We start from the raw sequence: 23,140 nt of genomic DNA, 5'->3' as shown, positions 1-23,140 counted from the left end.
TTCTTGCCACGTACTGGCCTCCCTTTGCCAGTTACCAGATCATTCCTAGTGTCAGAGCCAATAACTTCCCATGCAATGATTCCAGGTCATACAAACATACGTATGTCGAGGACTGCCACTTTCTTTGACCTTTCACCACATCGTCGATGGGCACGTTAGCATCGAAATGAACACCACAAACAGAAGCGAGACCCGTCGCTGAACACCACAGAATGCAACTGAATGTCACAGTTGGCTCAGGTACTACACTATATAAGTCTTTGATGCCTGTAGTATGGTGTTAGCGGTGAACGACGCATGACAACTCGAGATCTGATCCCAGCGTGCAGTAATTTGTTCTCGATGGGTCATTGTGATACTCTGTCCAGATTTCAACTGTTATCATCTATGTATGACAGAGCTAGTCGAAGAAGCCTGTGACATCTCGAAGTGCAGTGCTTCTGGAAGGATAGATGCATTTCGCCTCTCATTACATTGCTGCGATGAGTCCATTTCGTGGCCACTCGTCGTGCTGTCGTTGCACCGTAATCAACTGTCTTGTGATACGTTAATACAGTGACGGAAAAAAATCGCAACACTAAAAAATAATTAATGCAGATTAATGCAATTTCAGGACTACATTTGTCTAGATAACTTATTTAAGTGATTAACACTGCAAGCTCACGGGTTAATGTAAGCGCGAGTAAAGCCATAGCACATTAATAAACGGTGTAACCGCCAGAATGTTGAATGCAAGCATGTATTGTGTTGTAGGGATGCCGGGCGTCAGTTTGTGGGATGGAGTTCCATTCCTGTTGCACTTGGTAGATGAATGAGGGACTGTTAATATCGTCCATGGAAGACGCTGGAGTTATCGTCTGATGATGTCAGTAGTGGAACAAGGGCGCCACCAGCGCCTTTCGTTAGTGCGGGTTGCCTAAATCAGGGGCAAGTATGCACTCAGGAGAAAACCTTTTGTTCTCCTTTCATTGACAGATACATAAGCCATTGTTTTACTAAAAAGACCCTTTCTTTTTGACTGACAGGTCCATAACGAGTTATTCCCCCACCCCGTCCCACTCCCCTCCCCCCCCCTCAGGAAACCTCCAACCCACCCCCACCCCCTCACTACTACAGGTACACTTTAAGGTCTGAGTTATTGGAATGGCTCCTCTCACTCTTATCAATTTGATTGACTACTTAATTAAATTGATCAACTAATTAACCTTTCCACCTTTGTTAAAACTACCCGCCCACCCCCCTCCCCGAAATTTGCGGGAAAAAGACTCAGTTGATTGGTCATTTGGAGGGAATTCGATTGCGATGTATGGAATATTGTTTAAATAATTTAGGCAATGTGCGACCTATTGTTTGTTTAAACAATTTAGGGGATTCAAGGTAGTATATGGAAATTGGTGGCTCTTTTGGGGAGAGGAAGGATCTCATAACAGTAAATTCAAGGGTATATTGTTTATTTATAAAAAATTCCGTTTGTAGAGGTTGGAGTAGTCTTGCTCATCATTCTCTGCTGTTTCAAAACATCTAGGTATTGTAAGAAGTAATTACATGGGGCAGACATGTTGAATAATCTAATGTTCGGCACTGTACCCTGGGTGCCTTAACCTAACATTGAGCCCTTTGTAGGCACTTAACCTATTGTTCTCTTAAGTGGTTACGTTACCCATTTCCTTCAACTATTGTACCGCCTTTTGCACCAAATCAAGTAATTAGTTATGTCCTACCACAATTTTCTGGTACACTTTTCGAATTTCCCATGCATTTGCACTCCATTTCTGGCGCATTTTTCTTTGTCACCCATCAAATGGTTCAAATGGCACTGAGCACTGCGGGACTTCACATCTGAGGTCTGAGGTCATCAGTCCCCTAGAACCAAGAACTATTTAAATCTAACTAACCTAAGGACATCACACACATCCATGCCCAAGGCAGAATTCGAACCTGTGACTGTAGCGATCTCGCGGTTCCAGACTGAAGTGCCTAGAACCACTCGGCCACACCAGCCGGCCTGTCATCCATCCCCTTAAACTATTGTACTGCATTTTTCATAAAAATTATGCAATTAACCTGATGTTCTGCAGTTACATGCCCCTGATGTAGGCAACATGCACCAAGAATTTGCGCTGGTGCTGCCCTTGTTCTACTACTGATGTCCCCCCATGCGCTCGATTGGAGACAGATCAGGTGATAGAGCAGGTCAAGGCAACATGTTGACACTGTATAGAGCATGTTGGGTTACAACAGCGTCACGTGGGCGAGCTTTATCCTGTTGGAAATCACCCCCTCGAATGCTGTTCATGAATGGTAGCATAGGAGTTCGAATCACCAGATTGACGTACAGATTTTCAGTCAGGGTGTGTGGGACAACCACGAGTGTGTTTCTGCTGTCATACGAAATCGCACCCCAGACCATAACTCCAGGTGTAGGTCCAGTGTGCCTAGCACGCTGACAGGTTCGTTAAAGGCCCTCAAGGGCCCTCCTTGTAACCAACGTAACCAACACAAGGCCGTTACTGGCGCCGAGGTGGAACCAATTTTCATCAGAAAACACAGCAGACCACCTCACTATCCTCCATTGAGCTCTCGCTTAACACCACTGAAGTCGTAAATGGCGGTGGTTTGGAGTCAGTGGAATGCCGCTACAAGGGGTCTATCTCGGAGCTGTCCTTGACCAACCGACTTGCAACAGTTCGTCGCATCACTGTGGTTCCAAAAGCTGCTCAGACTGCTGCTGCAGATGCAGTACGTTGCGCAAGAGCCGTATACCCTACACGATGGACTTCCCTCTCGGTAGTGCCATGTTGCCGTCTGGAGCCTGGTCTTCTTGCAACCGTACATTCTCATGACCACAATCCTGCCAAGTATTTCTGCGTGTCGCAGAAGGAACATTCAGCTTCTCGTAGCCCTATTGCATGACCTTGTGTAAATTCAGTGAGGTCTTGATAGTGGCAACTTTGTCGTCTTAAAGGCTTTCTTGACTGACGTCATCTCATCACGTCCAATCTTGAAGGTAACTAACCCTCACGCCCGTTACAGCGTGTGTTTAAATCAAACATGGTTTTTATCTTCGTAGTGACGATATTAGTGCCGCTTATATACTACTGGCGCGAAATCTGAAAAGACAAAACGCATATCAACTTGCATTTATCTCGCAAAACTCCTTAGTGTTACGGTTTGTTTACCGTCAGTATATAATGCTATCAAGTCCCTCATGCCAATAATATCACCTGTCTCAAAGTTCGAACAATGATAATAAGCTGCACGTCCAAGTCCTCTCGGCATGCTGTATTGCGATCTTCACCGGTAAAATTCCGGTAATATTGGTGACCATTTACAAGTCCTATAAGCGCATTGCAAAGTGCACGCTAAACTGAACGGGAAAGTCATGTGTGAGAAGACATGCCACAGAGGTCACATCCGTACTATGTACAAAGAGAACAAGCTATCACGGCGTTGAATGCTAAAAGGAAATCAACACTTCTTGCTTTATCTGCGGCCTCTGCGTTGTGTGGTCTTGCAGTGAAAAATATGAAAAGAAGAAAACGGTCATTAGAGGTGAAAAAAGGATCATCAGACGCATGACGTATTTTCAAAAGTTACTTCTTTTAGAAGAGTGTCTTCTGACGAGTTAGATTGGATTGGATTGTTTGGGGAAAGAGACCAAACAGCGAGGTCATCGGTCTCATCGGATTAGGGAAGGATGGGGAAGGAAGTAGGCCGTGCCCTTTGAAAGGAACCATCCCAGCATTTGCTTTGAGCGATTTAGGGAAATCACGGAAAACCTAAATCAGGATCGCCGGACGCGGGATTGAACCGTCGTCCTCCCGAATGCGAGTCCAGTGTGCTACCACTGCGCCACCTCGCTCGGTCTTTTAGAAGACGAATATTCGTTTCGAAACTGAGGGAGAGCGAGAATAATTACCAATTTGTAACAGATCTTGTGCCTCTAAAATTAACGATGTCTGTCAAAAAAATATACTTTTGATACTTAAACATCCTCATTGCCAACATCATTCCTCTTCGCAATCTCAGTGGCATGTCCTTGTCGGCAGTACTGTAGATGCAGAGTTTTTATTTTCTTGTTTATTACCTCCACTGAGGTCTGCAGCGTACACTCTTTTCGTGCACAGCATAAATCGTTTAACACAGTCTCACGAGTGTTCCTGTTGTAATATTTAATTCTGATATCAAAAAGGCACAGCTTCATTTCATATTGCCAATTAAAACACTCGCATCTCTTTGCACAAAGTTCCTCCCACGTTTTGCCTTCTTTCTTCTGGAAATGTCGTAGTCAGTGAACACGGGAGTTGTGAAGTGTACAGCTGCAAAAGTCTTCACCGCTTGAAAGTATGCCTGTAGGTGAACGCTTTGGCTTCTGTTGGCAGCCTTCGTATAACACCGGATGCGCTTTTCACGCATGGGTAGAGATTTCCCTCCGATTCCGTGCAGCATGTGGCAGCAGAGCCGGCCGTTGTGGCCGTGCGGTTAAAGGCGCTTCAGTCTGGAACCGCGTGACCGCTGCGGTCGCAGGTTCGAATCCTGCCTCGGGCATGGATGTGTGTGATGACCTTAGGTTTAATTAGTTCTAAGTTCTAGGCGACTGATGACCTCAGAAGTTAAGTCGCATAGTGCTCAGAGCCATTTTTTTGTGGCAGCAGCAAGGGGGTAGCGAGGTCAGGTAGACTTCGCAACTCCACAGACTCATATTGTGTACTAATAAAATATGTAAATACACTGAGGTGGCAAAAATAATCCGATGATGATATCCACATATAAAGATGGCGGTAGTATCACGTACAACGGTATAAAAGGGCAGTGCACTGGCGGAGCTGTCATTTGTACTCAGGTGCTTCTTATGAAAAGATTCCCGGGTTGATTATCGCCGCATGACACGAATGAACTGACTCTGAACGCAGAATATTAGCTGGAGCAAGACGCATGGGAAATCGTTATGGAATTCAGTACTCCGTGATCCACATTGTCAAGAGTTGCCGAGAGTACCAAATTTCAGGTATTATACCTCACCACGGACAATTCAGTGGCCGATGGACTTCATTTAACGACCTAGAGCGGCGGCATTTACGTAGAGTTGTCAGTGCTAACAGACAAGCAACACTGCGTGAAATAACCGCAGAAATCAATGTGGGACGTACTACCGACGTATCCGTTAGGACAATGCGGCGAAATTTGGCTTAAATGGGCTGTGGCAGCAGACGTCCGACGCGAGGGTTTTTGCTAACAGCACGATATCATCAGCAGCACCTCTCCTGTGCTTGTGACCATATCGGTTTTACCCTAGACTAATGGAAAACCGTGACGTGGTCAGAGGAGTCCCGATTTCCGTAGGTAAGAGCTGATCGTAGAGGTCGAGTGTGGTGCAAACCGCGCGAAGTATCAGGTATTGTGCAAGCTAGTGTTGGCTCCATAATGGTGTGGGCTGTGCTTACATGGAATGAACTGGGTATTCTGGTCCAACTGAACCGATCATTGACTGGAAATGGTTATGTTCACCAACCATTGACTGAAAATAGTAACGTTCGGCTACTTGGAGACCATTTGCAGCCATTCATGGATTTCATGTTCCCAAACAACGATGGAACTTTTGTGGATAACAATGCCCCATGTCACGGGGCCACAATTGTTCGCGATTGATTTGAAGAACGTTCTGGACAGTTCGAGCGAATGATTTGTACGACCAAATCGTCCGACGTCAACCGAGTCGCATACTTAAGGGACGTAATCGAGAGTTGGTGCACAGTTTACTGTCCCAGCAACACCTTCGTAATTAAGGACGCCTATAGAGGCATCGCGCCTCAGTATTTCTGCAGGGGATTTCCAGCGACTTGTTAAGCCCATGCCATGACGAGCTGGTGCAGTACGCCGAGAAAAAGGATCTCTGCCACACTATATTAGGTAATATGCCATGACTTTTGTAATCTCATTGTAATAAAGTAGACATCATGTACTCACAGAATTCTTTATTTGTTGTAATGATTTTTTCTGCACTGAAAATATTGAAAATAAGCGCGAGTAAGAATTAAAGTTAAATCAATAATCTTCCACAGGGAAGAAAGTGCTAGAGTAACAGTTTGGTAACTTTCGGCCACGTTATTCATAGTGTAACACCTCTCATTTCCGTCAGTGTATAAACGCCCAGAAAGAACACATGAAACAAGACTTAATACGCAATTGCTATGCAGAGGTCATTGTCCGTCTATATTACTCATACTGAATTATAAAGTATAAGGGTTTCATCGAACAAAGCAAAAATCAATTAGGCGCAAGTAGTGAGGAAAGAGGAGGGAATGCAAGAGTCAGCAATGAGAATTTTTAGAAAGTAACTTCATGTACCGTCTAGCAAAGCTGTTCGTACAGTTTGCTTCACGCCTAGTACCGTCTGTCCGTCAGCGACGGCAGGTAGAGTACAAAACACCTGCGCGGTGATCCCCCGCGCCGGTGGAGCCGTTGGGCTGGCGGCGCGGCGGTGTGGAGCGGGTAGCGTTCCCAGCGTCGCCCGGGGCGCGTTGGAACAGCAGTTCGCAGCGTCGGCGCTCCCTCGGAACCTCCGCTCCGCTGCACCCCGCCTCCGCAAGCCCAGATGGAATGAAATGCGAGCCGCGTTTCAATTATCTACCCTTAATGTGATTTCTGCCGGCACGGCACTGCACACCGTGTTTGCGAGGCCTCGCGTTACAGCTACAAGTGGGCGGGACTCGTCTGTCTGTCGTCTGTGCGTGCTTCAGTGTGTGTGTGTGTGTGTGTGTGTGTGTGTGTGTGTGTGTGTGTGTGTCTGTATGTGTGCGTGCGTGCCTGCGTGTGTGTGTGTGTGTGTGTGTGTGTGTGTGTGTGTGTGTGTTCGCTTTCGGGTGCGAGGGGGGCGAGTGAGAGGTACGCATAGGCAGGCAGAGAAAGAGAGAGAGAGAGAGAGAGAGAGAGAGAGAGAGAGAGGAGAGAAAGAAGATAGAGGGCTCGGACATGTTTTACACTTGCCGAAGAGTGATTGACTTCTGCTACTCTTTTTTTGTTTCATCAGTCTTCCGGTTTTGTCTCATTTTCAACAATCGGGAAACAATTTTCAAACTCCGGTAATGCTCGCTCATGCTCTGTACTGATAATACTGCTATACACAAATAACTATTTGTCGAGAAGCAAAATAAAAGAATTATCAAGCAACTATTGTTTATCTACAAGGCACATTAACCAACAAGACTGCGTTTCTAGTAACTTTGCGTGTTACGTAGATATGAATAGCAGTACGTCATTTTTTAAATGGTACCGTATATCTTTTATTCAGCGGTGACTTCCCCTTCTTGAGATCTGTTCGAAAACGTATTACAGAATTACATTCATGTAAGCATCTCATATATATCATTACTCAAGTCAACCTCCCTTTTTTCTCAACGCACCCTAATCATACAGGGAGGAAAGAAGTTTCTTAAGGTTTCTTAACCGGCTTCTGACACTGCATACCGATTTTGCGCTAAAACTTAATGTTTTGTGGAAAATTTAGCATAGCCAAAGGGGCATCATGGATGTCCAGCTTCATACCTGTATTTTGCGAAGCTACCGTATTAATCACGAAGAAGACTCCCCTTTCATATTATCTTATTACAAATACCATTTTATTTGTTTTAAAATGCTTATTAACTGGATACAGCATTGTCATAGATAATAACCGTGACCACTGCGGCAGTCCATTATTTCCGCTCGTCGGACAAGTTGACTTTACTAAACGAATATACTCCCCGTGACGACAAACATATTTGTCATTGTCGCCTTGAATTTTAATTTACCTATTCTACTATGGCCTAACGTTCTTACAGTAACTGAAAAGGTTTGTCGAGTTACGGGTCCTGTGGCCCTACTGACTGTCCCTGGAGTGTGCCTATCGTGCAAGCCGTGACAAACATTCCGAATGCAATACACTTTTTTGGGCACACGGAAATATATATACAAGTATGTGTCATAAATTCATGATTATTATTTCACATCGTCCGGTTCACTTTTAAAGAAGTTATCTTTCCCACAACTACCCTTATCCCAACGACTACACTTATCCCAGATACTGCCACTATTTAAAACTGTAGGGACTCCCTGGTGTTATTAAAAACGTAACAGTAAAATGCCTTTAATTCTCCTGTACTACTACACAGTGCGTGTAGTCTGGTAAGGTAACTCATTTACTTTCTGAAGTTCACAGTAAACAAATGGAAACACAAGGAAATGCACGGCGGTCGTTCAGTCACCCGTCTTCAGATGAAGGTTTAACTTACATTCTCTATGGATGAGTAGCATTTCTACCTTCTCTTCCTTGGTGAACATTGTACTCACACAACAGGTGTTGATGAGAGGAAGTGCATTACTAAATAAAAAAGTGTAAGATATTTTTTATATGTGACGTACTGCTATTTATGTCTTCGTAACGACCAAAGTTAAAGAAAGACAGTCATGCTGGTCGATGTCCCTCTGGCAGATAAACAATATTTGTATGATACATTTTTTATTTCGCTTCTGGACAAAAAGTTACTCGGTGTGGTAAAGGCAAATGGGACCCCCTGTATATTACAGCTACCAGTATCTCAATTCGTAGCAATGGACTTGATTGCACGTCGTCAAGAAACTACTCTGTGCTTAGAGACTTGCGCGAAGGTTTTAACCAACAGTGGTGATTTGCAGACAAAGGCTGCGTTCATACGGATATCCGCGTCTCTGGAGATATCCCCAATAATAATTACTTGGTGGTTAAATTTTACGATTTTGCTCTTTTAGCACAGCATGGAATAAATTTTGCTTGGTGTAAAAAATCAGTGAATGTATCATTGTTTCTTTTAAGTATATGTAGAAGTGCATAATGCAGTGCTTATTGCATTGAGAAGAGTAGCACTTTTGTTTAATTATCGTACATTTCGTGAATCAGTGTTGTGCGTAAAATTTAACAGTATGCGAGATATCACGACAACATGTAACGCCGTTTCATTTGATTTCCCAAAGTTGTGAAAAGTTCCAAGAGCATTTCACAAAATTCTATCTTACAGAAAGTATCAAGAATATATGACAGGCTGTTTCATGACCTACTTCTACTCTCTTAGTATATAGAATGTAAATTCCGAGGTCCAACGTCAACAGAGTGCGATTTAGACCAGACATAAGCCTACCGCCAGAACTCCAGGTTAAAGGGATTCATAAAATTTTAATATCTGCAGATGTGGATAAAAACTTGCGGCTGCGGATAAGGGAGTCGCGAATGCGGGGCATATGCGGGTAGCATTTCTCTTATCCATGCCGCTCTCTCGCTCTCTACGTATGACCGACATACTTGTATGGATGAAAAAGTGTGTGTGTGTGTGTGTGTGTGTGTGTGTGTGTGTGTGTGTGTTCACAAACAAAATACGTATATGGCTTAATACCGGGAGATGATACATGTGGGCTTAAGAGAGTCCCAGCATTTCTGTTCGTGAGGGAAGTGGTTATGGGAAAGTGATGACACACCGTCAGGTGGCTTGCGGAGTATGGATGTAGATGTAGATGTAGACGAAGCATAACTTTGCAACGCTTGAAGCTATTTCAGTCAAACGTATCGCTTAGCTCTGGATCACATGAAAAAATGTTGACGAAACTTAGTACGCTATATGTGCACAATCTAGGAAAAATACTGTGAGGATAAGGTAACTCAAGCCCCCTAATTGGGTCGGAAACATGTAATTTTCCGGGTCATGTAACTTTCTCGAATACATAGAGTAATTTCAGCCGAACTTGGTATGTATATGGCTTACAGTCTAGAAAAATACATTGTTGGGCCTAGGGATCCATATAACCGTTAGGGGTGAGGTGAAGTCGGGTGGTGTATGGGGTAACGTAAAAATAACCGGAAAAGAACCACATTCGTGTCTAATTCATAATTTTTGATGTTATTGGGTTGATTAATGACATTTTATACTTAGGAGAGGGGATGGCGGCAGAGAGGGTTGATATATAAACGGAAACTTCGGAACATTTGGAGTAGTTTCAGCGAAATCTGGTATATATAAATTTACTGTCTGGAAAAATACTTTCGGACTAGCTCACCTCCTGCATTCCTAGGTTGGGACGTGTTGATAAATTCTGACCAAACTTAGTACACGTATGGCTTATTCTGTAGAGAAAAACAGTTGTGTTAAGATACCCCCTAGCACCGCTAGGAGTAGAGGTCACGGTGAGAAGGAGATCATATCTAAAAATTGTCGGAAACGAACAATGTAATTGTCGAATTCATAGTTCTTGATATTGCTAGGCTAATTGGTGAAAGTGTTTGTGACAATTCATTGATAGGGGTGAGTGTGTAGATGGGGATAAATAAGATAAATAATTAACTGGGCGACATCAGGCAACTGGCAGTACATAAACGAACACGAACTATGTGAAATATCTCTCATTATCAGAAGAGAACACTTCGCTAGGCAGTTCGTCCTGACCGAAGGGAATTCCCTTGGAGAGAAGCGGTCAAATATTTAGGCGTAAAAATAGGCCACAAACTTAACTGGAAATTGCAGTTAACTAGCTCGAGTGACCAAGGCTACGCTACATTATTTCAACTTTATTTCCTTGTGAAAGCATATGTCACAGTCGTGCAAGGAAAAATGGTAATGTGAAAGAGGGTGATCCGTCCAACTATACTCTGCGACTGAGAAATCTGTGGTATGGCCGCATACGTTCGTTTAAAGGAAGTGCTGATCGTCCAGCATTGTCAACGGCCGAAATACATAATCAGACTAGATTTACGTCGACCCCTCGTATCCATCGTCATTCAATGCAAAGGTAAACACTTCGGTCGAACTACTTCATCGTAATAACAAGGTCAATGTATGTTCGACACACACCCATACAAACCACGTACGCCATTCTCTATACGATTAACATCATTACAATTACTCCTACACAACGGAAGACACATTATGTGTCATAGTAAACCGTAGCCGGATGCTTATAAAAGGCTTAAAAAGACAGTAGACAAGAAAATAATTTAATCAGAAGTATAGCAGTCCGCCGACATATTACCGTAGCTGGTGTGTAGCAGACAATACTTCGGTATTCTTCATAAGCAAATCTTCACTCGCTTAGTTCTCTTGGACACTCTCCAGTACTGGTATGCCCATCTTTCACTTACAGACTATCCTCTTGAAACTGTTCTTTAATTGAATGCTTAACACCCCATAACATGTCCACCCACTTTCAAGACTAGTACAGAACCTCCCCCTGACGTGAAGTGGCAGTCCTTTCCTCACGAGATGCTGCCAGTAGTTTGAAAGATGGCAACTCGGCAAAATATACAGCCGGAAAAAAATTAGTACACCTTGGGGATAGTAGATGTACTGATAATGTTTCAGGATCGTCCGCCAACAGATAACGTAGTGAAATAGCTATGAGAGCGACATCTATGTCTACTCTTTAATAGGGAATGCTCACAGTCAGAAGGCTCAGTGTAGTGCAAACGTGTGAAGCAATCACGCGACGGAGATGCACTCGTGTTTCCTACAGCCTACGGAGCGAGTTTGAAAGTGGTCAAATAGTGGCCTTTCGGAGAATTGCCACCCAAGTGGGACGTGCTGCGTCAGTTGTGCAACGTTGCTGGCATCATTGGTCACATGAACATTCTCACACCCGTAGACGAGGTTCCGGACGTCCACGCAGCACAGATGCCCGCCAGGATCGTCGTATTGTAAGGGCAGCGATAGCAGATCGTACAGCTACCACAGCCCAGATAAGAGGGCTTGTGAGCCCAGACGTGTCAACGCGAACCGTGTGTTACCAGTGAGGCTAAGGGCACGCACACCTCTGGCCTATCTTCCACTCACGCGACAGCATCAAAGTGTACGGCTCGACTGGTGCCGACAGAGGATTCCTTGGAAGACGTAATGGCGCGCCGTGGTCTTCAGCGATTTTGTCTGTGCGCAAGTGATGGTCGTTTGTGCGTGCGACGTAGAGCTGGTGAGCGCTGCCTCCTAGAGTGCATTTCTTCTAAATACACTGACCCCATCCCAAGCCTTATTGTCTGGAGTGCGGTGAGCTACAACTCTCGTTCACCTTTAGTTTTATGGAGGGGACGCTAACCGGCGCTCGGTACTTGCAAAATGTTGTTAGACCCGTTATTTTGCCGTTCTCGCAACAGAAAGGTGATGTGTTGTTCCAACAAGATAATGCTTGCCCATACACTGCCCGAGAAATTCAACAAGCTCTGCAACACGAACAGCAAGTGTCCTGGCCAGCAAGACTTCCGGACTTTTCTCCAGTCGAACACATGTGGGCTACGATGGGATGGGAAATGACTCGTGCGACTCGTCAACCAACGGCTCTTACAGAAGTACGTGAACAGATCGAGCAGGCATGGAAAAAGTACCCTAGGACAGTATTGGCCATCTGTTCGATTGAGTAGCTGCCAGAGCCAGCGCCTGCATTGCCGCCAGTTGAGGCTACGGCACGTACTAAAATGGGTGTTGCAGATGTGTCGATACGTGTTACCTCAGAAGCACTTGGTAATTCGTCTGTAAATGTAATCATTTGGCGCGCGGGATTAGCCGAGCGGTCTGAGGCGCTGCAGTCGTGGACTGTGCGGCTGGTCCCGGCGGAGGTTCGAGTCCTCCTTCAAGCATGGGTGTGTGTGTTTGTCCTTAGGATAATTTAGCTTGAGTAGTGTGTAAGCTTAGGGACTGATGACCTTAGCATTTAAGTCCCATAAGATTTCACACACATTTGAACATTTTTTGGTAATGGTTCAAATGGCTCTGAGCACTATGGGACTTAACTTCTGAGGTCATGAGTCCCCTAGAACTTAGAACTACTTAAACCTAACTAACCTAAGGACATCACACATATCCATGCCCGAGGAACCTGCGACCGTGGCTGTCGCGCGGTTCCAGAATGTAGCGCCTAGAACCACTCGGCCACTTGGGCGGCTTTTTTGTAATCATTTCATTTACTCCACATGCACTGTTGCAACTTTTAAGTGAATCGGAAACTTCTAAAAGGGTTGCAGATGGGTCGATATCTTGTACCTCAGAACCCCTTGTGCTGTTCATATGTAAATGTAATTATTTCATGTACTCCACATGCACTGTTGCAACCCTTGAGTGAATTAGAAACTTCTAAAAGGTGTACTAATTTTTTCCGGCAGTGTATGTGTGTTTCACAAAGATTTTTTTATACAACGGCTCACAGTTCGTTTTCAAAGTCTCATGATAAGCAAATTGGTAGAGCACTTGCCCGCGAAAGGCAAAGATCCCGAGTTCGAGTCTCGGTTCGGCCCACAGTTTTTATCTGCCATGAAGTTTCAAACAAATTGTATTTATGTATACATAAAATATAATTGAAATGCGGTGATTTAAAACAGAATAATAAAACTATTTTGCATAGTTACATAGCTTCCAACAGATGGCACCACAGACTTGTCAGGAATCGGATTTACAGCATAGGCAAAATAAAACTGTCCCAGAAAATCTTTACAAAATCACAAATGCTGGAATGGCCATCGTTACTTCCATGCAGCGCTGTGTTCGATTTATCAAACTGAAAGAAACACTTAGCAGCTGTGGTTGAGGGATAGCAGCAGTATGTTTTCAGTGTTCTATTGTAGCTTTTACAGAGTGTGATGATTGTCTGAGTACACCTGACCCATCAATCTGCACGACAGCTAATAATCACAGGGAGAGAGATGAGGCGATCGAGGTGGCCAAGAGATCGCAATACTTCTGCTGATTGTCCCCTTCTCATTGAACACCTCATGCACAAAGTTGTCAAGGCGGTGCGTGCCGTTGATCTATCTTTCTGATAATATCCGTACAGGCTTTCATGTTGCGTGAGTTGATCAACATATGACTGAAACAGTTTCCGGACATACCGGTTAACATTAACAGATTGGTGAAAGAAGCGTGTTATCGTGAGGACAACAGAAACCGCGCACTAAACACCAATCTTGAGATAATGTAACTGCTCTTCAAAGTACTGTTGGGGATTTTCTGATGCATAATAGCTCATATTCTGTGAGTTAACGTACCCTGACAGGTTCAACCAAACCTTAACCGAAGAAATGAAAAACTAAGGTTCCGAAAGTCCTTATTCCTGTTTCCACTCCATTCACAAATTACCAGCAGACCTCAACACGCGGAAGTTCAACTGGACGATTTAACTCGTGCACAACAGCAAATTTGTTAGGATGCCCGTTGAGCGCCTGTTTACCACTGAGTTTTACATTTCAGTCATTGCTGGAGGTTTTGCAAAACATTTCCAGTCTAAAGCTCTTGCGAAAACAGTTTTCCACGAATTGTGCTCGCGTAACACTCGGCAGTGAACACGTGCTCTCTATCGTGAGCGCCATTTTATGTTACATTCAGCTGGCCACTAAACACGTCCGTTCCTCTCATTTATTCAAGCATAATGACACAGCGAAGTATTCGGGACAAGCATACGAAAGACGTAAATGGGTAGACATGTGATAGCAACTGATTGACAGTTTTCAGCATTTTCTGTAATGACAAGTTCTCCTGTTCATTAACAGGGTTAAATTCCACGTCAGTCTTACAAATATTTCCCAGATGAGTTTTGTTTTGCCTACCCTGAAAAAATATTTATATTTGTTGCATTAGTATTACAGTGGTACTTCCTGGCAAAACTATTTGACGGACCTGGCTTCGACCCGACTCAGCATTTCGCGAACAACGCTCTGCCATCTGATAACTGGAGTACTTAGACTTATCATTGTTTCGGTGGTAATGTTAAAACCCAAATGTAAAATGTCTGGCCGAAATTGAAATCTTTAGGTTGTCTTGAGTGTAAACTCGCAGCAAATTTCTCGTAGCAAATCTTAATTCATTACCAAAATCAGCTTTCCTTTTTGGTATTAACCGATACTGTCGCAAGTATAGTTTGTATTTTCGACTAGATGATCCACCGAGAATGGGATCGGGCACTCGGAAATACATAACAATCGTGTTTTTGTTGTGGCCTTCAACCCGAAGCTACTTTGATGCGATTCTCACGCCAGTTTATACTGTGCGAGCTTCTTTATCTCTGCATGACTACTATAGTCTACATCCATCTGAACCTGCTTACTGAAGTTAACCCTTGGTCTCCTTCGGCGATTACATTAACCCACCTCCCACCCCCCGCCACACACACCCACTTATTTCCATTACTGAACTGACTATTGCTCTATACCTCGGGATGTGTCCTCCTTTTAGTCAAGTTATACCATAATTTTCTTTCCTCCTCGATTCACCTTAGTACCTGTTTATCAGTTTTCCGATCTACCCTTCTAATCTTCAGCTAATCTCCTTGAATAAATCTATTTCGGAAGCTTCTGTCCTCTCCTTGTCTCAAATGTTTGTCGTCCACGTTTCATTTCCGTTCACAGTACCCTCCGAGCAGTACCGTCATAGAAGACTTCCTAATACTTAAAGTCATGTAAGGTGTTAGCAAATTTTCCTTTTTCTGGAAAGCTTTTCTATTTATTACCAGTCTGTATTTTATATCATCTCTACTTCGACCATCGTGACTTAATTAGCTGTCCAAATATCAAATCCCTATATTGCTTCAGTCAGCACTGTCAGAAGCTTTTCCTACATCTTCAAATGCTTTGCATGCAGGTTTGCCTTTATCAGCCTGTGTTCTAGGAAAAGTTCTTGAGTCATTATTGCTCGCGCATGCCTACAGCTCTGCGGAACCAAACGGATGTTTCCCAAGATCGGCTTCCATCAGTCTTTCCATTATTCTGTAAATAATTCGTGTCAGTATTTTGCAACAATGACTTATTATATTGGTGGTTCTGTAATGTTCACACCTGCCAACGCCAGTCTTTGGCAGTCATATGACAAATTCTCTCCATCTGTCACAACAGTGTCTCTGACGACGGCAAGTAAGTATCAATATCAAAGCCTACGTCTGTGATTCTTTTCTTCGAACATTCTTTCAACTGGTTTCCAGCAATGACCCATATTGTAATTGCTAGCCACTCACTCTATCTTTTCATTTATGTTATTTATCAGTCATTTTTACTCGATCGCTCGTCGCTGGACTTCTTCATCGCTTACTTGATCAATCCATGTGCTTTTCAAGTCTCGCGGAACACCACATGTCAAAGGTTTCACTTCTATCTTCCTCACTGTCCATGTTCCGTACGCGTACAGGGCTGTTCTCCAAACATAAGTTTTCGTGATCTTTTTCTCGTCTCTAAGTGTCATTTCATAAAATGTAGTAGCAGAGTTAAAAAAAATGTTACAGCCCTTAGTGTCCACACATATGATTTGATTAAGCACCCTACTTAATTATCGTCCACTCTGGGCAACCATTGATATGTCACCGGCTAACCCTATTATGCCCTGCTATGCTTATTTTCTGTCCATGACAAATAACTCCCACATTGAATTATACCATTACTTCCCTTATTGTCTCTACAGTATATAATTTAAATATTAGTTATGACAATGAATAACCCAGCCTTACGCTTTTCCTTATTTTGGCCTCTTGTGTCATTTTGTCAGTGTTGGCTGACTGCTTCGTATAAAGACATTATTATTATCATCAAACACCTTCTCCAAATCTACGAATGCCACGTATATTTGTTTATCTTTCCTACGTCTGCCATCTGTTTTTAACCATTGTGCTAAAATTGCGCCAACTTCTACTAAAAACAAACTGGTCTTTTGCTAGTCTACTTTCAATTTTCTCTTCCGTTCTTCGATAAGATAATCTTATGAGTACGTTTTATGCCTAGTTGTGCGGTATATTATACATGTCTGCGTCTCACTTTCTTCAGATTCGTAGTAATTACATCATTTTCAAAATCTAATGGAGTTTCCCCGTTTCATAAATTTCTTTCATGATCTTGTGTAGTTCGTGATTCGCCTTTTGTCCTGATGCCCATTAAAGTTTCAACGGTATTTTATAAGTACTTGAGCATGTGTTGTTTCCCAGTTCGTGCGAAGATTTTGTAACTGAGAAATGAAAGGTGACTCTCCCCCAGTATTACCTTGCACTGTGTCTTTCTTTTCAATTCGCCAAATTTCTTTTGGAAACCATAAAGTTTCTAGGAGTATTGTTTTCACACTCTCGCCTTATCCCGTTTTTCATCTCTAATCACAATGCTCCTTCTTCTAAGCTCCCTAAAACGCTTTTTTTTATTACTCTGTGTGTAGGATGTACACTGTCGGAAAAAAATAGAACAACAATTGAGAAGTTTCCGTTTCATTCAAAATTTATTGTAGAAATAATACATATGGAGTACAAGGAACGATTTCATTTAGAGATCATTAGCTCAAGCGGTTCTGAGACAGCAAGTATGGACCCATGTTGCAACATCTATTAGTACACGCGGGCAGCCTTGCAGGTACTGACCCTAACATAATACAATCGGTCATAAAGGTCAGGAATTGTGTCATGGAATAGTTATTCCATACCTGCTCGATCTGTTCGCGTAGTTCTGTGAGCATTTCCCCAACGTGCACCATTGGAGACAAGTGTGGCGATCATGGTGGCCAGGGAAGCTGCGGTATATCTTGCAGAGCACGTTGAGTTTCACAGGTAGTGTGTAGGTGATCTTTAACCTGTTGGAACAGCAGATCATCTTTCTGTTGCAAGAACGACAGAAGAAGAGGCCGAATCACATTCTGCAAGTATCGAATGCTGGTCAGCGTTCCCACCACAAACACCAAACAGGAGCTGTTAGCTTATCGCAACCCAGACCATAGTGTCTGGAATGGAACCAGTGGGTCTCTAACGGCTACACTGTTCGAGACAACGTTCGCCAAGTTCACGTCGCACACACCAACGACCATCACTTGTATGCAGGCAGAATATGTTTTCTTCGCCGAAGATCAGGGAGCGCCATTCGATCTTTCAGGTGATCCCCTGATGGCAGTCGTCGATCCCTGTGCACTTTGATACTGTGGTATCGTGGAAGACCGACTAGAGATGTATGTGCCTGTAGTCCCACTCCTAATAACTGGTTCGCAACAGTTCATGTTAACACTGATAGCGTTACATTTGCTCTTATCTGTTCTGTCGTAGCTGTAGGATCTACCACTGCTGTTCTTTCAACACGCGTGTCTTGACAGATGGTCTGTGCTGTGTGGACATTCAGAACTTCGTCTACGCGTGTGAGAATGCTCGCGTGTCCACTGTTACCATCATCGCTGCACAGTCGGCGTGGCATGTCCAGTTTGCACGGCAATTCTCCGAAACGACCATAACGCCTTTCGACAGGCCACAATTTGTTCTTGACACGTCTCTAACTATGTTGGCAGTATGACGCACAAGTGAGTCTCCATGGCATAGTGCTTGCCTTATGGGCATTCCTTTTGAAAGTGTAGACACACATGGGGCTCTGGTGTCTATGTGACTCTGCCTTCTGCCTGGGGATGACGTTGAAACCACACTGCGCAACAGAATTAAAGATCACTTTTTCGAAACCTCATGATTCCCACCCATTACGACGCTAAAGTTTGAAATTTTTCTCAATTGTGAGTACAACGTTCCTCTGTAATGGTGCAAAAGTATGGCGTCCTCCGACGTCACCCTCAAGCTCGACGACTCTTCAAACAGCAAGGTGTCGACACATTCTTCGAGAAAAAGACCACAGCTCAGTAGTTCATGTACGCTGTAAGATTGGTTAATTACGTTAAATTAGCACCAAATTTTGTCACAATTCTGCCCATCCCTTCCATGGACGTGTCACCCGTTGAGAAGGTCGCCATAGCCCCTCTTACCCACATTTTACCCCTTGTTTTGACGTCTCTGGCATGGAGGTCAGAACGGCGACACCCACCGTTGAAATCATGCGGTTTTCTTATGGGTTGCCGAGGAAAACATTTCAGACACAGTGTGGTGCTGCATCCCTACTGGACGTGACTCCACCTCTTTGGAGTTCAAAACCATTCGACGAAATTTGAAGGTGATCCGAAGCAGCAAAGGGTACTTATGCTTTTTTAGCCCTCCTGTTTTCTGCCCTCCTGCGGTGTGCTCATGTGGGACTGCAGCATTAACTTCTGCGTGAGTAAAAAGACCCCTCAGTTTGGCAACACCCACGGTGCCACTTACGCAACTTTGTTGAGGGCGTCACAAATACAACTGTCAGAAACTTCGACGCCAATTCAGCTTGGCGACTGCTCTAGCGCCTGAAAGTAGACAAACCTACCGCAAGGATTGTCGAAGAGATTAGGTGTCGAAATTTCTGAACGTACATTTCTAACTTGCTGAACAAAGTAGCGTGGGTGGCACCGTAGGTGTTGGGGTTTTGCCGAACGCGGGGGAGGGGGGTCTTAGAGGGACCCTTTACCGTTTTATTCACACACATATTAATGTTGCATTTCTGCGTGATCACGCCACAGAAGGATGGAAAAAGCATGAGTACCCTTTGCTACTTCGGATCACGTTCAAATTTTGTCGAATGGTTTTGAATGGTTCCTAGCGGTTGCAGCCTGTACACGAGAGCAAAAAGTGCGGTCGCACTGCACTACAGGGGGAGCAATCACTTTCAATGGATATGTAGCTTCACAGGGTCCTTAGAGAAGGACTGTAACGGTCGAGGGGATCAGCAGTGTCAAAGGTTGTCAAAACGACTTCCTGTTCCTCATCGCATTGCGAACTGTCATTTTCGATCACGAAATGTGTGGGAATCTACGCCTCAGGGAAAGTGGTGGTTTCTTTGAGGTCCTTTACGTCAGTCCCTTGAGGCGTTTTCGTGTCGATTCTTGTGTCTGCCACACGTAAGAAAAGTGCGTGATTTCATCGCCGTGCGTCGTGGTCCTAACTAACCTCCATCGCAGATGTGTCAAAAGAAGGGGTGAAATATGGATAAGAGGGGCTGTGAGACGACCTTTCCATCGTGTGAAACGTCCATGGTACGTTGGGCAGAATCGTGTTCACGATTGGTGTCAGTGTAACGTCATTAAACCACCTTACACCTCACATGAACTTCTGAGCTGTGGCTTTTTGTGGCAGGTGTCGAACCTTGCTGTTTGAAGCGTTGTCTAGTCCGAGGGTGACGCCGCAGGGCGCCACGTTTTTTGTACCATTAGAGAGGAAGGTTTCACGCACCCTTGTGCCAAATTTCAAACTTAAGCATCGGGATGGGTGGGTATTCCGGGATTTCGAAAAATGATCCTTTAATTTTGTTGCGCAGTGTATTACCACTACATCTGCTATCTTCCAGGTGGCATATTCTGACATATTCTATTAACGAGCGAAAATCAGCATCGGCTTTCAAGGATTTTTAACTGTTTTCCGTCAGTATACATAGCCCTGCTTGAATTATGAACTGTTTCATGACATACCAATATCCACTCTTCTTTAACTTTTCTACATTTCCGTTTATTTTATTTCTGAGACTTATTTACTGTGAACAAACTTACATTTTCGTCGTCTGTTTTTAATCCTAGTATCTCGTCTCTTGTCCTTGTCCTCCTCTTTTCTGCATTTTCCAACCCTAGAATGTTTCTTCTGCATTCAATAGACCTCCTTTAAGATCATTCCACCATTTTTACCGGCAGTGTATGATAGAAGCGTCATTATTTCTTTGTCTTGCAGTTCTTTGCTTGATTCCTGAGTCTTCGTTTTACCAAAATGTAGTTATGTAATACCTTCTTCCATCCCCTGCCATCATCCATTTATACTATCTTCACTGCGGTTCTAGAAAAGTGTATTCATAACGACAAACTCTCCCACAGCACAGCATTTTGTTAATATTTCTCCCCTCTCTTTCCCAATTATTTTCCGTTCTCTACCTTCACTACCGATTGCATTATATTCTCCCTTTATAATCAAACTCCGGCGTTCTTTCAAATATTTTACGAGCTCATTAATTGTAATCATTTCACTGTCGCTCGCATGTGTGGTTGGCATTTACGCTTATCTGATTACATAATGTGTTGGTTGGATATCCATTTAATTCCACAACCGCATTTTTCTGCAGATAATCTGTTATTCTGTTGCCAGTACCCGTATTCAGTATTATTCTTTCACGTGACCTTCCACTGTCGACTACAGTCAATGTGAATAACCCCATTTTGCCTCAAAAGTCCCTTTCTTCGGGCCATTGCATTTTTTACTTTCGATTTTGTTTCCCACTCTACCTTAGTGTTCGAACATTCCAAGTATCCGCCTTAATTATTTTTTTGTCTGGTAGCTCATGACGAGCAGTTCTCGCCTGGAAACCGGATAGGAGTAATATGTTACCTCCAGAATATTTCACCGAGACGAAATCATCATGTCATTTCTAGCAGAGAGCTGCATGTAGTGCGTAAAGATAGCGTGGTGGTTTCACATTGCTTGCTACTTGTAGCTGTACTGCAGCCTTTAAAGTCTGCCCGACCATGGTTGCAGGTTGCTTCACAGTTGACATACGAATTGTTCTGTTTTTTAGCAGTTGTGACTATTGAACGAACTTCTGCATTCCTCCAGATTAAGTTTATTTGTGCATCCATCCCAACAGAGAGGTCAAAGAGGTCAACTACTTCCCCCTATGAGTCGTATGATGATCTCCTTGCTTCATTTGTTTAAATAGTACATTTCAGTCATCACCGTAACCCTGGCGATAGTACAAGCGCCGTAAGTTGGACCAATATTTCTTTCAGGAGGTGTTATTCCTTTATCACCGTTTCTTTATGCAGGTTTTTGATTGACAGAGCCTGGACCCCCAAGAGACAATTTAAGTTGACGGCACTCTAACGATTGTATCACGCTGAATAGAATATCTGCTTAATTTTTTTTTTTAAATAATGGTGATTCTCGCAGACCTTCCTAGTGATCGAATTTGATGCCGTCAGAACTTCTAGTATATCGTCTCATCATTAATTCATCGCGTTGTTAGGGCTCCTACAGTGAGCTTCATAGGCATCTCTTCCGTTGTATCTTAGTCAGAACGTTTCAGATGCTCATAATGTCTGCTCTGTGATTACGATTTACCTATCCAGAAACATAGTTTGTAACACTAACATTTCTTTATTTGTACTGGTCGGCGGTATATATTGGTAATTACCTTTGCCTATCGCTGAAACTCCGCAGCAGAATGCTGATGTGAACGAGATCGGTGCATTTTCGGGTATCGCTACTTTTCTTAGGAAAACCAAATAATCTAGTGTACGAGTATACGTAACGTAAACGAAATATCGGTTCCTCTTATAACTCGTAGAGATACTACATTAATGCAGTCGAGATTTTGAACTACTGTCGTATTACTAATCGTCAACAAATACTTCTACCGTTCTAAATCCCAGTGACGCACTATTTTTCCTTCTGCCATAAATACGAGGGTAATTCGGAAAGTAAGGAACGATGGGTCGCGAAATGGAAATTACAGTGAAAATCCGATGAAGTTTTGCACAGGTGTGTTGGGCAGTGTCTCTAGTATGCCCGTCATTCGCGTTACTTCGTTCTTTTTAGTTCTGACAAGGGAAACTCCCCATCGCACCCCCCTCAGATTTAGTTATAAGTTGGCACAGTGGATAGGCCTTGACAAACTGAACACAGATTAATTGAGAAAACAGGAAGAAGTTGTGTGGGACTGTGAAAAAATAAGCAAAATATACAAACCGAGTAGTCCATGGGCCACATAGGCAACATCTTGGAGACCGGCAGCCCAGGAACGCCGTGGTCCCGTGGTAGCGTGAGCAGCTGCAGTAGGATAGGTCCTTGGTTCAAGTCTTCCCTAGAGTGAAAATTTTAGTTTCTTTATTTTTGCATAGTTATTATCTGTCCGTTCGTTCATTGACGTCTCTGTTCACTGTAATAAGTTTAGTGTCTGTGTTTTGCGATTTCATCGCAAAACCGTGCGATTAGTAGACGAAAGGACGTGCCTCTCCAATGGGAACCAAAAACATTTGATCGCAAGGTCATAGGTCAACCGATTCCTCCACAGGAAAACACATCTGATATATTCTATACGACACTGGTGACGGAATGTGCGTTACATGACAGGAATATGTTGTCGACCAACCTAACTTGTACACTTGGCGAATGGGTAAAAAGATTCTTCTACGTTTTCTTGTGAATGTGATAATCACTCCCAAAAAAAGTGATGGAAACATAAGAGTTTGTCACATATACTGAAAATAAAAAATTATACTTTTCACTCGATGGAAGATTTGAAACAAGGTCCTTTCGTTCCGCAGCTACTCACGTT

The sequence above is a fragment of the Schistocerca americana genome, chromosome 6 (genome assembly GCF_021461395.2).
Source record: "Schistocerca americana isolate TAMUIC-IGC-003095 chromosome 6, iqSchAmer2.1, whole genome shotgun sequence".
Lineage (NCBI taxonomy): Eukaryota > Metazoa > Arthropoda > Insecta > Orthoptera > Acrididae > Schistocerca > Schistocerca americana.
The sequence above is the reverse complement of the archived record's forward strand: the minus strand, read 5'-3'. Positions refer to the sequence as shown.